General features: G+C 40.8%; 1 protein-coding gene across 14 annotated transcripts in view; it reads right to left on the reverse strand.

Annotated features, from left to right (window-relative positions):
* Positions 1 to 16,102, reverse strand: part of TCF4 (transcription factor 4) — a 354,349-nt gene that overhangs the window by 214,905 nt on the left and 123,342 nt on the right. The gene's annotated exons all lie outside the window — the stretch shown is intronic.

Below are 16,102 nucleotides of genomic sequence, written 5' to 3' on the forward strand. Positions count from 1 at the left end.
AAAAAAACTACAAAGAAAATCTGAATGTTTCCCAGTTAATAAAAGAACCTCTCAGGTCTTACAAGTAATCAGACACAATGAAATCTCAAAGTTTCACTCTCAAAATGGTGGGCTTCCAATGGCACCAGACCAAAATCCACACATAAGGAAGTGACCAGAACAGAAGCCAGATACGTGGAAGGACTTTGGAGGCTTGAAGCTACAGAAATCCTACACACTGGTGTGATGAACCAAGACAGGCTGGCTTTTGTTCCTGAAGCATTGGTACTTCTCATGGACATGATAGGAGGAAGTCAAAGAATGGTTTGTCCACAAAAAAGTCCACAACTGCAAACAATGTCCCTGAAGACTTGTCACCATTATGACATCCACTGTAAAAGCAAGTCAGGTTGACCCAACTTTGGTTCGGGTCAACTAGACCTTGTATGAGGTCCCACTGCTCTTTTATAAAACAAGTGTCTGGGACTTCCCTGGTGACGCAGTGGTTAAGAATCTACCTGCCAATGCAGGGGACACGGGTTCAATTCCTCAGCCGGGAAGACCCCACATGCCGTGGAGCAACTAAGCCTGTGTGCCACAACTACTGAGCCCGTGCTCTAGAGCCTGCAAGCCACAACTACTGAACCCATGTGCTACAACTACTGAAGCGCACGTACCTAGAGCCTGTGCTCCACCACAAAAGAAGCCACATACTGAGAAACCCTCGTACCACAACAAAGGGTAGCCCCTGCTTGCCACAAGTACAGAAAGCCTGTGCACAGCAACAAAGACCCAGTGCAGCCAATAAATAAATGAAACAAATAAAGAAATAAAATTTTAAATAAATAAATAAAACAAACAAGTTGCTGGATGCTAATCTGTTTGCTCTCTCTGAATGTGCCAAGCTATCTGGTTATTGCCCTGCAGTTAGAACTCTGTTCTTAAACTCCCTGGTAGCTTACACATGGCTCTCCAGGGATCTTGTTTGTCACAAGAACTGTGTTCCTAAAAAGCTGTCCTGAGTCTAATTTGCATAGTCTTAATTTAAAGGCATCCTCTGGAAAAATCCCTATGAAGGAAATGATTACCTCTCAATTTATCTTCAGTGTTAACCCAAATATTCATGTAACCTTCAGCGCCTATAATCAACATCTAGCTCATCTAGTAATTTTCTGTCTTAATACTAGATGTAGGTGAAGGGACACCTAGGACTTTTCTTAAGATTTTTGTTGTTTGTTTCAGTTCTTTTCTCATAACACCCAACAAACTAGCCAGTTAATAATTATCAGTCAACTGCAACTTTATATTCTACTTATCACCTGGTAAATTTGGTTGGTCACACAACTGAAGAACGACATTTGCTTCTTTCATTGCTCACAGAAGAACTGTTTGTCTTAAGCTTTCTCTCCAGAGGACAGAATATTGACAGTAAAGACAAGGATCTACAATTACAGAAATGGCTCCCATTAATTATCCTCCACGTAGAAGTGAGGAAACTTCGTGGAAAGGGTAGAGTGAGGATTAAGCACAAGAGTGCACGCTGCTTAAGTACCAGACAGTACAGCCTCTTGGATCGACAGAGTAAAAGGATGAATGGAGGGCACCTTTGCAGACCAAAACCAACAAGAAGAAATCTAATAAGTGAGGATTAATACAAAGTCCCATTCTACACAAGGAAGTGGAAGACCTGATTATAAAGCTACTGATATTAAAGACACAATAATTTTAGTGGACTGGGAGCTCAATTTTCCATCAATACCAAAACATGGGTGTGTAAGTGAAACCTTAGACTGCATTAGTACTAAAAGTGAAATCAGACCCACTACTGATTAACCTAGACCAGGAATACTGAGATAAGTCCTAGATTCACCACTTGGAGAGGGAAAGGGACCAACTAGAACATACCCACAGGACAGTGATCAGGAATACAAGGTATGATTAAACCATGCTCTGTGATATGTTACATGTTTTCCAACAACGCTTTGGAAGGAAACAAGAATTATCATCCTGAGAAACATGTGCAGAGAGAAAAGACACAATCCCAGGTAGCTTCGGAGGAGAAAACCACCATCCTGAGCTGATAACTACAGATTTGAGAACATTCTGAAAGTCAAAGCTGTCACAATGCAATGGACTGCCTTGTCAGGAGTGGCTTCCCCAATGCTGTGAGTGCCCAGGCAGAGGAAGGAGTGCCTGCTGGGGTCCATTCATTTATACATTAGTCAGAGTGTCATGTGTGCCAACAACTTGGCAAGGCTTTCATCTAGAAGGACTCATATTGGGAGAGAAGCTGATGTAAATCAGAAAGAACACAAGAAGAGCTCTAAGTTCTATTCCACTTTTAGGAATCTATGACGTCTTCCCAAATGGTGGATAAATTAATGTTCTTAGTTTCATTCCAACCTATCTTAGTGGAAGAACGGAAGGGGAAAAGGAGGGAAAAAGGGAGGGAGGGAGAGAAGGAAGGAGGGAGGGAAGAAGGAAAGGAGGGAGGGAGGAAGGAAGAGGGAGGGAGGGAGGGAGGGAGAAAGGAAGGGAGGAAGGGAGGGAGGAAGGAAGAATGTATAAACAATGTGTTAGAGATGAGTGATTAAATATAACACTGCAATGATTATGTGATGAAATCAAGAATTATTCAGTTTTCTTAAAGACACTAAGTTTTTAGGGGAGAAAAAGATGAGATGGAGGCTTTTACCCCCTTCAATTCAAGATCTTTAGAAAGCAAAATGATTAATGAGAAAATAGGTTCCCTTCTCTCTCTCTCTCTGGTAACTTATCCATTCCCAGGACTTCAACTACCAAATATGAAATACTGCAAGCCAAATCTGCAATCCCCACCCAGAACCACAAATCAATCCACTCACAGACATCTCAAAAATTCATTATGTCGCAAACTGAACTTACCGTCTTAATCCCCCATAACCTGCTTCTCTTGCATAATCCACATCTCAGTGAATGGCACCATCATCCACCAGCTGGCCCAAGCCAGACATCAAGCCAATGATTCCTTCCTTATCCATCAGTTACTGAGTCCAACCACTTCCTTCCATTTAATATCGCTCAAATTCATATCCTCCTCTTTATCCCCATTGTTCCTGATTCAGTACAATCTCTCATCATTTCCTCTAGGAATTGCTTTAATCACCTCCTGAGTAATCTCCCTGCCTGTCGTGTTGCCTCCTATTCACACTGTTGCTAGTGATTATCCGAAACCATAAATCAATCAGGTTATTCCATTATTTAAAATCAACCCTTGAGTAGTTCACTATAGGCTTCAATGATAATCCAGCTTCCTCCCTCTACTATTCAAGAAAGACCTTTCGTTTTTTTCAAGGTGAGGATTCTAACCCAGCTTCCCTGTCATCCCTTCCTCTGTGGACCTCAGGGAATGATGTCTCAGTCTTACAGGACCTCTTCAGTTCCAGGCTTCCTGGGACATCCTCCAGCTCCTATACCTCTGCCCTTCTCTCAACTGACACTTTTCTTTTTACCTGGATAGTTCCAACTCATTCATCAAGGTGGCACTACCAACTCAAGGCATTATCATTTCTAACATAACAAAACATATTGATTCATCCAATGACCATTCCCAATGCCCTTCTCTCTTGCCTGCCTCTTAAGTCCCAGTGCCAATTAACACTGTAAAAGTTCACTTTCCCAGCTTCCCTTGCAGCTATGAATAAATATCTATCAGAGATTTGACCAATAAGTTGTTAGCAAAATCCTCCTCAAGACCACCAGTTTCTGGGAATGCTCTTTTCCCCGCTGAGGGAATGAGACACAAGTAGGAATGGATGCTACTCTAACCTCTGCCTCTCCAATTTCCTATCATGAACTCTGACATGGCATCTGGGGCTCAGCAGCTGTCCTGCAAGAAACGCAAGATGAGAGAAAAAGATGAAGGATTAAAATCAGCATGCTGAGGAGGGCAGAAAGCAAAGATGGCAACACTAACTTGCTGAATCCACACAGGCAACTCCCACCTCCAGACATCCCCTTAAGTGATGGAAAAAGCCATCTTTGTTTGACTAACCTACTATTATCAGGTATTCCATTAGTTGCAGCTGAACACACACTTAACTGCTATTGCACCTTAGGGAATTCTTGCTATGTTCTCTACAAGTGAGGCAGTGCAAGGTGGTTAAGAACAAAGGCTTTGGAGTTCAGCAAACAGAGCTTTGAGTCTGGGCTCTGCCACTTACTCACTGCACAACACCAGGCAGGCAACCTAAGCTCTCTGATCCTCAACTGCACCCGCCCCTGTAAAATGGCAATGACAATGCCTAAGAAAGAAGCAAGACTATAAGTGTAAAGTATCAGTGGATGCCCAGTATACCATGAGCACCAAAATATCTCAGCCATTATTACCAGGAAGCTGATGGTTGGTATCCTTGATATATAATCCAACAGCACCCTGTGTACACACAGATTAGTTCCCTAACGCCCTGACTTACAATTATCTGTTACCCATCCGATTCCTTCCTTAGACGCCTGACCACGCTGAAAGCAAGAAAAGTGGCATGTCACTTGCTGGTACCTAAGAGGGGCCTACATGGCAGAGACTTTCCACCAGTACTTTTTGGATGGATGAACGAATGAATGAATGAATCAAAGACTAATTTGAGTGATGAAGTTTGGCTGGCTTCTAGGATAAATAAAATGTATGTGGACAGTTAAAAAAATACATATACCAAAGGACCATATGATTGCAAACATGCTGGTAACATTAATTTTATTTATCAATAAGCCAATCAAACTTTGAAAGCAGTAAGATATTCTGTTTTGCTTTCACAAATCTGTGATTGGCCTTTCCCCTCCCTGCCGTAAAGAAGAACTTCCTCTCCATCTGAAAATCAAGAGAGCTAGGATATGAGGTGTCAAAACCACTCGAGATACAACCAAGCCAAAAACAGAACATGGGATCTACATTTTATCTTCTCTACTCCGTCCAACCTAGCCTCTAGAAAAGGCTCACCCTTTGAACAGTTTACTTGTTAATGAAATTATAAAATGAACAACCCTCACTGTTTTGAAGAGGGATGATGTAGGGGTGGAAGGGGATAGCTTCTTGGGCTCTCCAAATATTAGAATGTGCCCAAACATTTCTTCTGAGCCATGTTTTGTCATCTGCAGTCAAACACACACAAAACAGTATTGTATAGGAACCTATTTAAACGTGACTGCTAAAATATGTTGCCTAATCACAATGACCTTGAAAAATCGCCCTTGATATAAAAACCAGCCCTCCCCTTGGTCATTAAGATTTTTGCCTGCACTGGGAGCACTTTCTTTTTCTCTAGGGAGGAATACTCCCTCACAGTCAGGAAAGGTGATCTGCTCTGATAAAACTTTAACAGGTGCTGAAATTTATATATTATATTACAGCCTTACAAGCCTACACTAATTATTAATTATCCACCTAAGTGTACACTGCTTTACACATCCTGCCCCTTAACTAGAGCACTCAGAGAAGCCATTGTACTTTGCCTGACTAACGGACCATGTCTTGAACAGCTAAATGGCCTAGCAAATGCAAAGATTTTCCCATATGTACACTTTACAGTGTTAATGCAGATCTACTGCCTATGCAAACCAACTGCGTTTCCACAACCACATCCCACCTTGAGGAACGTGGGTAACTGAAGGAGGGCTAGAAATGGACCATCTTAGCAAATTAGAGCCAATTTACAGAGCAGCTTCCTTAGTGTTTGCAGACAGCATCACTCTGCGGTTAGAATTGTAGGGACAGTGAGTTCTCTCATTCTGCTCTGAGAACGTTTTCCAGAAGTCACATAGAGGCTTCTTTTTATGCTAGAGCAGGTGTGAACTCAATTCTACTCTTAAACTAGTATCAGCTCAGCTGAGAGAACAGCCATAAATTTTTATTTCAGAACTAAATGAAACTCATGAGGGTATGGGGCAAAATCTCATTAACTATTAAAATGCCTTTAAAAGACTCTGAGCAAGGCTGCTTTCTATTGTTTTATTTTCAATTCGGTGTTCAAGCTATATGCAGGACTTTGCACTGAACGGAAAATGCAATCACAAAAGTATATTTCAAACCGTTTTATCTTTGAGGTAACAAAAAATTTCAGAGAGTTCTTCCCCCCAGACCACCTCTCCATGAGTTAGGTCAGTAATAGAAATAAGAAAACCAAAGTTAAAGGAAAAGTGGGAGATCACCAAAGATTACCCAGCAAACTACTGTTTCATAGGTCAGTTTTTCCCCTAACTAGTTACTAGGATGCCTAACAGAGGTTGCCCACAGCTACTTAAGCAGCCTGCCAAGATGTTGAAAATATTTATGTTCACTGCATCTCAATTTCCAAATAACATCTTCAAGACCATCAATAAATAAGGAAAAGGGAAACTATGCAATAAAACACACACACACACACAATATATATATATAACGCATGAATTTAATCCAATCCAAGGTTTAAGGATTCCCAAAATTTGAATATTAGGCTCACTTCTGAATACTCTGAAAGTTCTGAAGGAGACAAGGTCACCAATAAATTTTTCGCCAATAAATTTCTCCACGATTGGGCATCGCCCAGTTAAGTACCATCAGTGACACATAGTTTATGCTCGCAGGTCCCAAGCATTCAGATTTGGCTACTGAACTGTTAAGAGTACGGCTTGGTCTGAATAGCCAAGGTGAGGAAAAGGCAGGAGCAATTAGTAACCTAGGAATTTGAGAGACTCAGGCAGCCACGCCAGTGCTGATAATACAAGGCTAGAAAATCGTACTTCACGATCGGAACGCTCTAAGATTAGCTTTTTGTGTGTCTCTTTCTCTCTCATCCTTCTCTCCTTTTGTCTCCCCCTTCTCCACCAAATGTTATCAGATATTACACACTTTCTATTTTCATTCAGCTTTTAATATGGCCCGCGAGGGGGTGGCATTTAATTAATCACGTCCACATTCTGCCAAAACTCACTACATGAGTCTCAAGTCTGCATATTACTTTTGCCAAGCTGGTCAGACCCAATGAACAGAAAAAGAGCCTAGAGAAGATAAAAGGAGGTGTAATGAGCATTCACAGCCACTGCATTTAAGGGCCAGGTATTGATATTTTTCCACTTCTTCATTTAAACTCAGAGCAGCTACTCAGATGAGAAATTCCATCAGAGCACTAAAGCTTGCCCAAGATCACGCAATAGCAGCGTGGCGAGCTGGGAGTCAAATCAGTGCCCAGCTAAACACGAGCCTTGCTCTGCCCACATCCTTCACTGCCCTCATATTAGGGTTTCAGCAGGATTTTCAACCTGTAGGAAAGCTTGCTATGCTTAATTTTAAACATCAACTATGTAAGCAGCTATATTTTACACCAGTTTAAAGCAAAACTCCCCAGGACTTTCCTGGTGGCGCAGTGATTAAGAATCCGCCTGCCAATCCAGGGGACACGGGTTTGATCCCTGGTCCGGAAAGATCCCACATGCTGTGGAGCAACTAAGCCCATGAGACACAACCACTGAGCCTGTGCTCTACAGCCCTCGAGCCACAACTACTGAGACCATGCACCACAACTACTGAAGCCCACACACCTAGAGCCCATGCTCCACGACAAGAGAAGCCACCGCAAAGAGAAGCCCGCGCACCACGATGTAGAGTAGCCCCCACGTGCCACAACTAGAGAAAGCCCGCACACAGCAACTAAGATCCAACACAGCCAAAAATAAATAAATAAATAAATAAAATTTTTAAAAGGACTTGTGAAACCAAATATTGTAAAAAAAATAATAATAAAAATTTTAAAAATAGAGCAAAACTCTTACAGTTTTTTCTATTAATAAGCGTGTCAAGGAACTGAGGAGTGATTAATAAACAATCATCAAGGAGATAAGAAATCTTTGGGATGTATCTATTAATTGCTTGGGAATAAAATTAATTCTGTCCCAATCTATGCTTCACAGAGTTTGCCACTGTTGGTCCCTGAGCCTGATATTCTGCAAAAGGAAATAAAATGACATACACTGATTACCTCTTTCTACTCTAAAACCATACGGTTCCTTAGGGAAGACTCGGAACCCCTCGGGAGAGAAGGGAATGAGAGAATAATGTCATACACAGGACATACACATACGCCAAGCTTCTCTGGAGAGGAATGAACAGAACTGGAAGACTATCTCCAACACATTCTCCAGGACCTAGAAAGTACGTGTAATAGGATCTCCTTGATGAAAAGCATTCCACTCAGTGGTTACTCCATGTGCAGATGAGCTACAACGCAGGTGAAGAAACTGCAACTAGTCAGCAGGTCTCCCAGCTCCACCACTCAAAATCCACACCAAGGCACTTTGCACCATGTGTAACAATGAAACTTGAGAACATTTAAGTTGGAGAGAAAAATGGCTGGAGGCAAATATTTCATCAAGCGACACATCTGAATTCAAAGAAGCTGTCCCTAAAGACATACTTATTTTACAGGATTACTGTGTGTGTGTGTGTGTGTGTGTGTGTGTGTGTGTGTGTGTGTGTAAGTAATGGCTAAAAAGGAAACGTTTTTATTTTGGTCTTTCTTGCTGTTTTCAGAACTGAACAGTCTATAATATTTCCACCTGTTGTCGCCTTCTGTTCCAACCTCACTAGAAGGTAAGGGGGTTTTCAAACTGCCATCACCGAAGACCCAAAGTCTATAGAAGTTTCAGTGAAACACAGACAGAAGTGACAGAGTACCAATGTGCAGCTGTGCAATGGCCTCAGGTAATAGAGGGCAGAGCAGTTGTTACAAAGCGTACCACATCACTGCATGGCTCAACAGTGATGCTGGCGTAAGTGTGACAGATACCACTATCCTTGCCTTAGAAATGCGAAAGTTGGGGCTCATTAAGAAATTTAGCCAAAGTCCCATCACCATGAAGTGGAATAGCCAAGATTAAGACTGCAGTGACCCCGAGCCTGGTCCACTCTTCCACGAGGCCTTTCAAGACCTGAAGTCAAACTGAGCTCCTCTGTTGCTTTGGTCCTAATGAAGGTTATCATGTGAACAAAAAAAAATAGGCTTACAGTATTTTTTTTTAATGAAGGTCAATATCACACTTAAGGTAGGCACATGCCTTTCACGGACATGAGGTTCACAGACTCTGAAAACTACTGCTGTTTCTCCTGGAACTAAGGGGCAATGAGAGGTCTCCCAAGTGTTCTGGATCCTCCACCCAAGGATACAGTCAAGAAGGCCGTTACTGGTGAGTGCTACCCCAGGCGTATGTGAAGCGGCAAGCTTAGGCAAAATTCAAGGTAATGCCTTTCCAGTGAAAAACTTAAGAGGAAACGTCTGTAGGAAAGGAAAACGGCACTGTTTCTGCCACAACCTGCTCTCCTTTAACAACTGACAGTCCCTCCCCTGCCCATGTTCTCATCGGCCTGATTCACGCCATGACGGTGATCAGCAGAGGTGAGAAACTTCTGGGCAAAAGTTGGATCCAGCTCTCACCACAATTTCAGGTAGTCCTGGCACGTTGACCAAGATTAAACGTCTTTTGGCTGCACCTAATCCTCCACGCTAAAGATCAACAAATACGACTGTGTACATATTAAAATAAGATAGAGGGTTCTTTTGCCCCCGGCAGCGGGCATCCACGTGTGAGAGCTTCACGGCAACATGGCAGGTGGTTGGAGGGAAGTTCCCGGGAGCCTTGTTGGCAGTGGTCCAAGGGAACCGTCTCTGTCTGTCCCTTACAGTGACATGTCCCGGGACCAGGATGCCAGGCCTGCTCTGAGCCACTGCCGCAGGGGACTGTGGGAGTGGGCCCTGGCCTCAGGCTCTGCCGGAGACCACCGAAGGGACTGGAGAAAAGATTGGAGGCTGGAGCCATGGGCGGCTGCGTGACCAGGCAGCTCTGGACAGCCTGGCAGGAATTCAAACCTGAGACCTAAAAGAGAAGGTTCTGGATGATGAGGACGTGAAGCCCTAGACTCTGGCTGGTTGTTGCCTTGATCATGGGATAAGGACAAGGGAAAACACAAGCCTTGGTGATGAAATGAGAACAGCCTGCCTCCGACGCCTCCTTCCTATGTGCGACTCCCGAGGTCCCCTCTCCACCATCTTCCTTTCAATACCCTTTTTCTGTTCTCTTTGTCTTTCTCTCGGATCTGCTGACCAGAATTCAGAGTCGACTTTTATATTTTGCTTCTCCTGTGAAAGCTGGAGCTTTGTTCTTTATTTTCAAAGCTGCGAGGTTGAAAATGACATATTCCTCTCTTGAACTAAATAAACGCTGTAAATTGGCTAAGCCCGACATACATTCTCAACTCCCTTCTCTCTCCTCTCTTTCCATTGCGCAGGCTGGAGAAGCGATTGTGTACATTCCCACCAGCTGGAGAGACGGCCAAGGATGTTTGGGGGGTCAGGGATCACACGGCCAGGCTCACCTTTCCCTGCTTCTTGCTGCATCAAACCCAGACTTGACTCCTGAAGCTGACTGTCATCTTGAGACAATGAGGGAAGGCACAAAGGAATCAAGGAGATACAAGCCTGAATGTCAATGAACTGCAAACCAAATCTAGCCAAGGCCTACCACAAGACTTCTAATATGAGAAAAATTATTCGTAAGCCACTATTAGTCACATTTACCATTCCTTCCAAGAAAAATCATGGCTACCTGATACAAACTGCGTTTTCCTTTGACTTGATTCTAAAACAATTTATTTTCTCTTAGGGTCAATAACTTTCTATGCGAGAAATCTTCCTCTGGTATGTAGAAGACCTATACTTTTCTGCTAGCTATAGTTTTCAAGTAACGTTTTTCTGGTATCAGTTCTTCTAAATTTTAAAAAAGCCTAGTTTAGTCCACCTAGTTTGACTATAAAAGTGTTTGATGATCACAGCATTACTATGGTATACCATAGAGCAGGAGGCCTAATGGAAAGAAAACAAGACTAATGAAAGAGGAACAGAAATGCTTATTGACTGGACAAGAGGAAACAAGTTATCTTATCTGAATGCTGGAAACAGAAAACTTTTTTTCAGTGGCCTTTCAAAAAATATTGATTTTACTTATTTCCTTTCAGAAATAAAATCACCTTTGGTGTGTTTATTGAAAACTGAAATCTACCACACTATAATATGGTCTGTTTCCTGACATTCTGTACAGTCAAGGATACAGAGGTATAGAATAAATTTCTAGATGACTGCCCACGGTTTAGGGTTTTCTTCCTGACACAATATAAAATGCAGGCCTGACTTTAATTTATGGGCTTTTCATTAAGGGATTAGACCCAAATATCTGATTTCCCCAATTTATTCATGAATGAAACCATTCAATAGCCATTTATTGAGGTCCTGCAACTCTATGCCAAGCATTGGCCCGTGCATAACACTTTTCTCCTGGTGATATATAATAAACTTAATGAGTTATTATTTTATCCTCGATCAATCCAACCCCTTACCTAGAGTTTGGAATGAGTTGAGGTAGAAAAGAAACATCCATTTGAATCATGCTTTAAAGAATCACATTTGGAAAACACATCACTAGCAAAGTTATGTGAAGGTATCACACAAAATAGAGATGAATGGATTACAAAGAATGATAAAACACCTCTAAAGACAAAATATAGTATAAGCAGAAAATGGCATACCTAAAAGATCAATGGACCATTAGATGAGAAAATTACCTCAGAGATATCCAAAGGCTTGTTCCCCTCTCAATTTAAAGATATAAAAAAGATCTGACCTAAAGACCCACAGACATTTGCACCAAGAGAGAGCAGGAAAGTCAGTTCTCTGGCTCCCAGCCTTCACTCAAAATCAGGATTAATTATATCACTGGGGATGACACTTGAAAGTCTCATTTGTTAATACTTCAGGAAGACATTTTAAGTTAAACTTAAAATAACAAAACTCCCAAACAAAGCTAACATGAAATAGGACCACTATTAAACATTTCTTCCCTCAGAAGTTGCTTGTTATCACATTATCAGTCCAACAGCTAACAGATGATATCAAGATAACCTCAAGCTAAAAAGCGTCATAAAAAAAGACGACATTGAAAATGCACAGACATCCCTAGCTAGTGAACTTGTAAGCAGCCTGCTATCACTATCGAACTTCAGAACAATTTAAAAGTGAACTAAAATTTCTAGAGCTGACATCCACATTCACAATTCCATTTTCATGAAATTACTAAAATATTATTTGACCTCTGGCACTTCAAATGTCAAATAATAGCCTTTTCTGTCCAGGTTTTGTTATTTGCAAATATTTACATTCCAGCATGGAAAAAAAAAAAAAAAGACATTGAACCAAGAGGTCAAGTTAAATCTTACCCATGCTTTGAAAAAACATGCTTTCTTTGCGGTCATTCTTTTCCTTTGTACGTTAAGGTTTTCAAAACCGTTTTCCTAGTAAGAGCCTCTTCATTGGGTATTTCCAGTTTTACAATGAAAAGAAAAACTCCCTGTATTAACATCTACTCACATTCGCCGTTTTACAAGAAGACTGTGCCACTGGCCTCTGCCACTGGGATTTGAAAGCGCTCACAGCACTTCACCTTTACGCTGGGCTAAACTCAGGGTAGCCATAAACACTTTGAAGTAATACAAACCTAAATATTCCTGCTCGGCAAAGGGAGCAGTGGAAGCGAATTATAATGAGCTAGCAGCTGTCACAATATGACCACAGTAACCAAATCAAAATATCAACTGCTAACCCAGATGAGATTCAAAGGTCATCCTATAAGCCAGAAGCTTTCTGCAGTTCTGCCTGAACCACGATCTAATCCTGCAGTAAAATGTTCCACTGAGCTAGTTTAGAAATCAGTTATTCTATGGTGGGAAATTCTTTAGTGCGCTGCTGGAGTACCACAAGTGGCACAAGAAGCAAATACCACAATAAGGAAATCGAATCATTCACAAGGGGACATGTAAAAACACAGCCGCTCATGTTGAACTCAGCTGCACCCAACCGTACCAAAGTATCACTTTTCACATCCTTCAGTTACCAGTGCATGTCTATAATCTTACTGGCATCTTGCTCACTCCAACAATCTGGTTTTCAATTAAGGCTCTGGAACAACAGAGAGAATACACATGCTCAGATCCTTCCTTGGATCGAGAAGTTGTAGCTAGAAAACATATTGTCTCCCGTGGTGAAAAATATTTGGACAATTTACCTACAAAAGTTTAATGCTTGGCCAGCAAAACAAACATACAGGAATGTTTTTAAAAAATCCATACACTTGGCATGTAGTTCTTGCTAGGATTTTCAAACTATTCCATAGCATATAATCCTCTTAAAAAACACAAGTCTCCGACCCACAGCCCCCCGTCCTATCAGCATATTCTGAAAGTACCCACGGACCACCTGTAAAGGTTTAATCAAACTGTTTAATAACTGCAGTGAACAAGTTTCCAACAGATCAAGTGCACATTATTATCATTAATAATCATACGTAGTCACAAGGAAGAAGTGATCGGTTCTCTCCAGGTACAAAACAGAGCAGGGAATTTCAAAGAAGTAAAAATGCAAACTGGCTTGCTTGTCTCTAGCCAAGGAAAACAATGAGTGAGGACTCAGGAAGTGTCAAATAAAAGAGTCTACTATACAAATATTGAATCATGATGTTATACACCTAAAACTAATATCATGTTACATGTCGATTAGACCTCAATAAAATTGTTTTTAATTTAAAAAGAGAACTACGTGAATTGGTCAAGGCAGGCAGTCAGCTAGATGACTCAGTGCTGAAATCTAAACTCCTCCAGACTCCCCCACACTAAAAGAAAAACAAGAGGCCATGCACACTTATTTTTTAAAACAACAAATTTCCCGGCTTGCTTTTTTTGTTTATTTTAGTTATGTTTTTCTTTAAAGGATTTACACAATATCAGCTTCCAAAACTCTGTATGGCAACTGTAACTACAGACAGCGATGGAAGGAGCAGTGCGCCCTTATAAACCTAGTGTCATTAATTTTTCTAGCACAACAGGCATGCATGCGTGTGCGTGGGTGTGCACACGTGTGCATGCATGCAAGGGCACTCATGTTCCTTTGTTTTTAGTTTAGGGATTCAAATGATCAAATAAGGTTATTATATTCAGATATGCAAGCTTATTTCTAAGGAAATAAATTCATGGAGACACACTATTACTCTTATAAATTATATACCATTTTGCATAAATTTGAGATACACAAATAAATTAAGCTTTTGTATTTTGGTGCCAGAGGTAAGTATTAGCTTACAAAAACTGTAACATCTATGCAAAACCATTCATGCGAAGTCAGAGTTCAGACTTGTAATAAAGGGTTTTGTTACCATAAAAGAGTTTACAAGCAAATGTTAGCAATGCCTGCATCATTTCTCCAAAATAGTGTACTGCCATAAAGAACAAAATATATAATAATAATTCACTCCTAAAAAAAGAGAGTGGTTCATTACTTCTTTCCTTGCAATAAAATAAAACCTCACTAAGTGAACAGTTTACCAAAAAAATAGGTCATCTGCAGTTAATAACTCTTTCCCGTAAAATTAGTGTCACTTATTTCTGCAGCAGACGCCTAATTCAGTCACAGACTTGATTGATTTGACAATAGAGAATCTGGTCCAATAAAGTGGCTGATTTATTTCTGATGCTATAGCTTTTATCCTAATGTGACATCACAGCAGAATGAAATCTCTCACATGTAAAGAAATCCTTTGCAGTTTTCATGAAAAGTAAAGATTCTGAAAGTGGGTATTGGGTTGTTGTCAAAAACTTACAGTAGAGACTAATATCTTCTTTGGGTAGAACGAAAAGTTCCAAAAAGACCCTAACACAGAATATGGATTTGGACACAAAGAGCAGTTTAGAATATACCATATATTGGGTGAGTTCAAATTGCTGGCTATACTAACAGGCCTTATTTTATCTTTGTCTTCATTTGTAAATTAGTTGTCTTTAATATCTTGAAAATGAGCTCTCTTCTCTTTGTAAAGGTACAGCATAGCACCAAGCATGGCTCATTTCAAAAGTGGTTTCATTTTAAATCAACAGCAGCTTGGGCAAAATCAATGAGCATCTTTGTTCCCTGAATCTAGCCCTGAGATACTCAAGCCAATCAAGAAGGCGTTTGGGATGTGAGAAATTATAAGGGAGAGGGGGAAGGATTTGTAATGCAGCATCCCAGTTAGTTCTCTAAAAATATTTTTTAAAAATCCTTTCCAAAGTAAAAATGCAAGGTATTTCACAGTGGTTTAAATGTCTTTTTCTCCCTTTTTTTTTTTTTGCACACTGCGCCATGCCCTCTCGCTCTGAGGGTGACTTCCCTGACCCCAGTCTGACACTGCACCGTTAATGTCAGATAAGCCATTTGGCCCAAGCACAATTCTTTTCTGTGCAAAAATCTGCTTGAGGTGGAAAATGTAGCAGTTTGTAAACAATAAAGAGCCATGTTTCAGACCAGACAGCTTATCTAACAGAGAAGTCCTTTCATGGGGAACAGTGGGTGGGAGCCTCCCGGACATAGTAGCATTTCCTACCACAATGCAGGAGACTGTCTTGGCCTCCATGTTTAAGGGTTTAATGGGAAGGAGGGCAGACGGGATAAAAGAACACAGCTGACATGGACTTTCAGCTTAAACAACAACTAAGTGAAAAGAGTCAGCTCTCTCCGTTCCAGCTCTAGACTCTCAGCCCACTTATATTTTAATACTATTTGGATTGAGAAACGAATTTGGTTTGTAAAACAGTTACCCAGGAGGATACGTGAACAAGAACAATTATCTGAGATCTTTGTATTGCTTGGAGTCCTCTGTAATATTAGTTTACCATTTCTTTACGAAAGCTTTTTTTCATGGACATAACATAAACTTCTCAATATGAGTCGTAATTTATTTGTCCTATTTTACTTTAGCTCATGGGAGGAGAGTTTTAGAACCTTCTAAGGAAATTCTTTAATATACTCTTTATGTGCTACTTCTCAAGATGATTATTTTATCAAGTTAATCTTTGATTCTATGAAGTTGGATAAGGATAAGTAGAGAAGGGATGGTATGAGGATCTAAACATTACTATTGTCATTGAAAAATCTAAAGTTGTTCTTTACAATCTAAGTTGACAAATATATCTAGTCATCTGCATCAGTCTGTCCTGGAAACAGGAAATACTGCATCTCTTATCGACAACTGAGAACACTCTACA

The sequence above is a fragment of the Hippopotamus amphibius genome, chromosome 11 (assembly GCF_030028045.1).
Source record: "Hippopotamus amphibius kiboko isolate mHipAmp2 chromosome 11, mHipAmp2.hap2, whole genome shotgun sequence".
NCBI lineage: Eukaryota > Metazoa > Chordata > Mammalia > Artiodactyla > Hippopotamidae > Hippopotamus > Hippopotamus amphibius.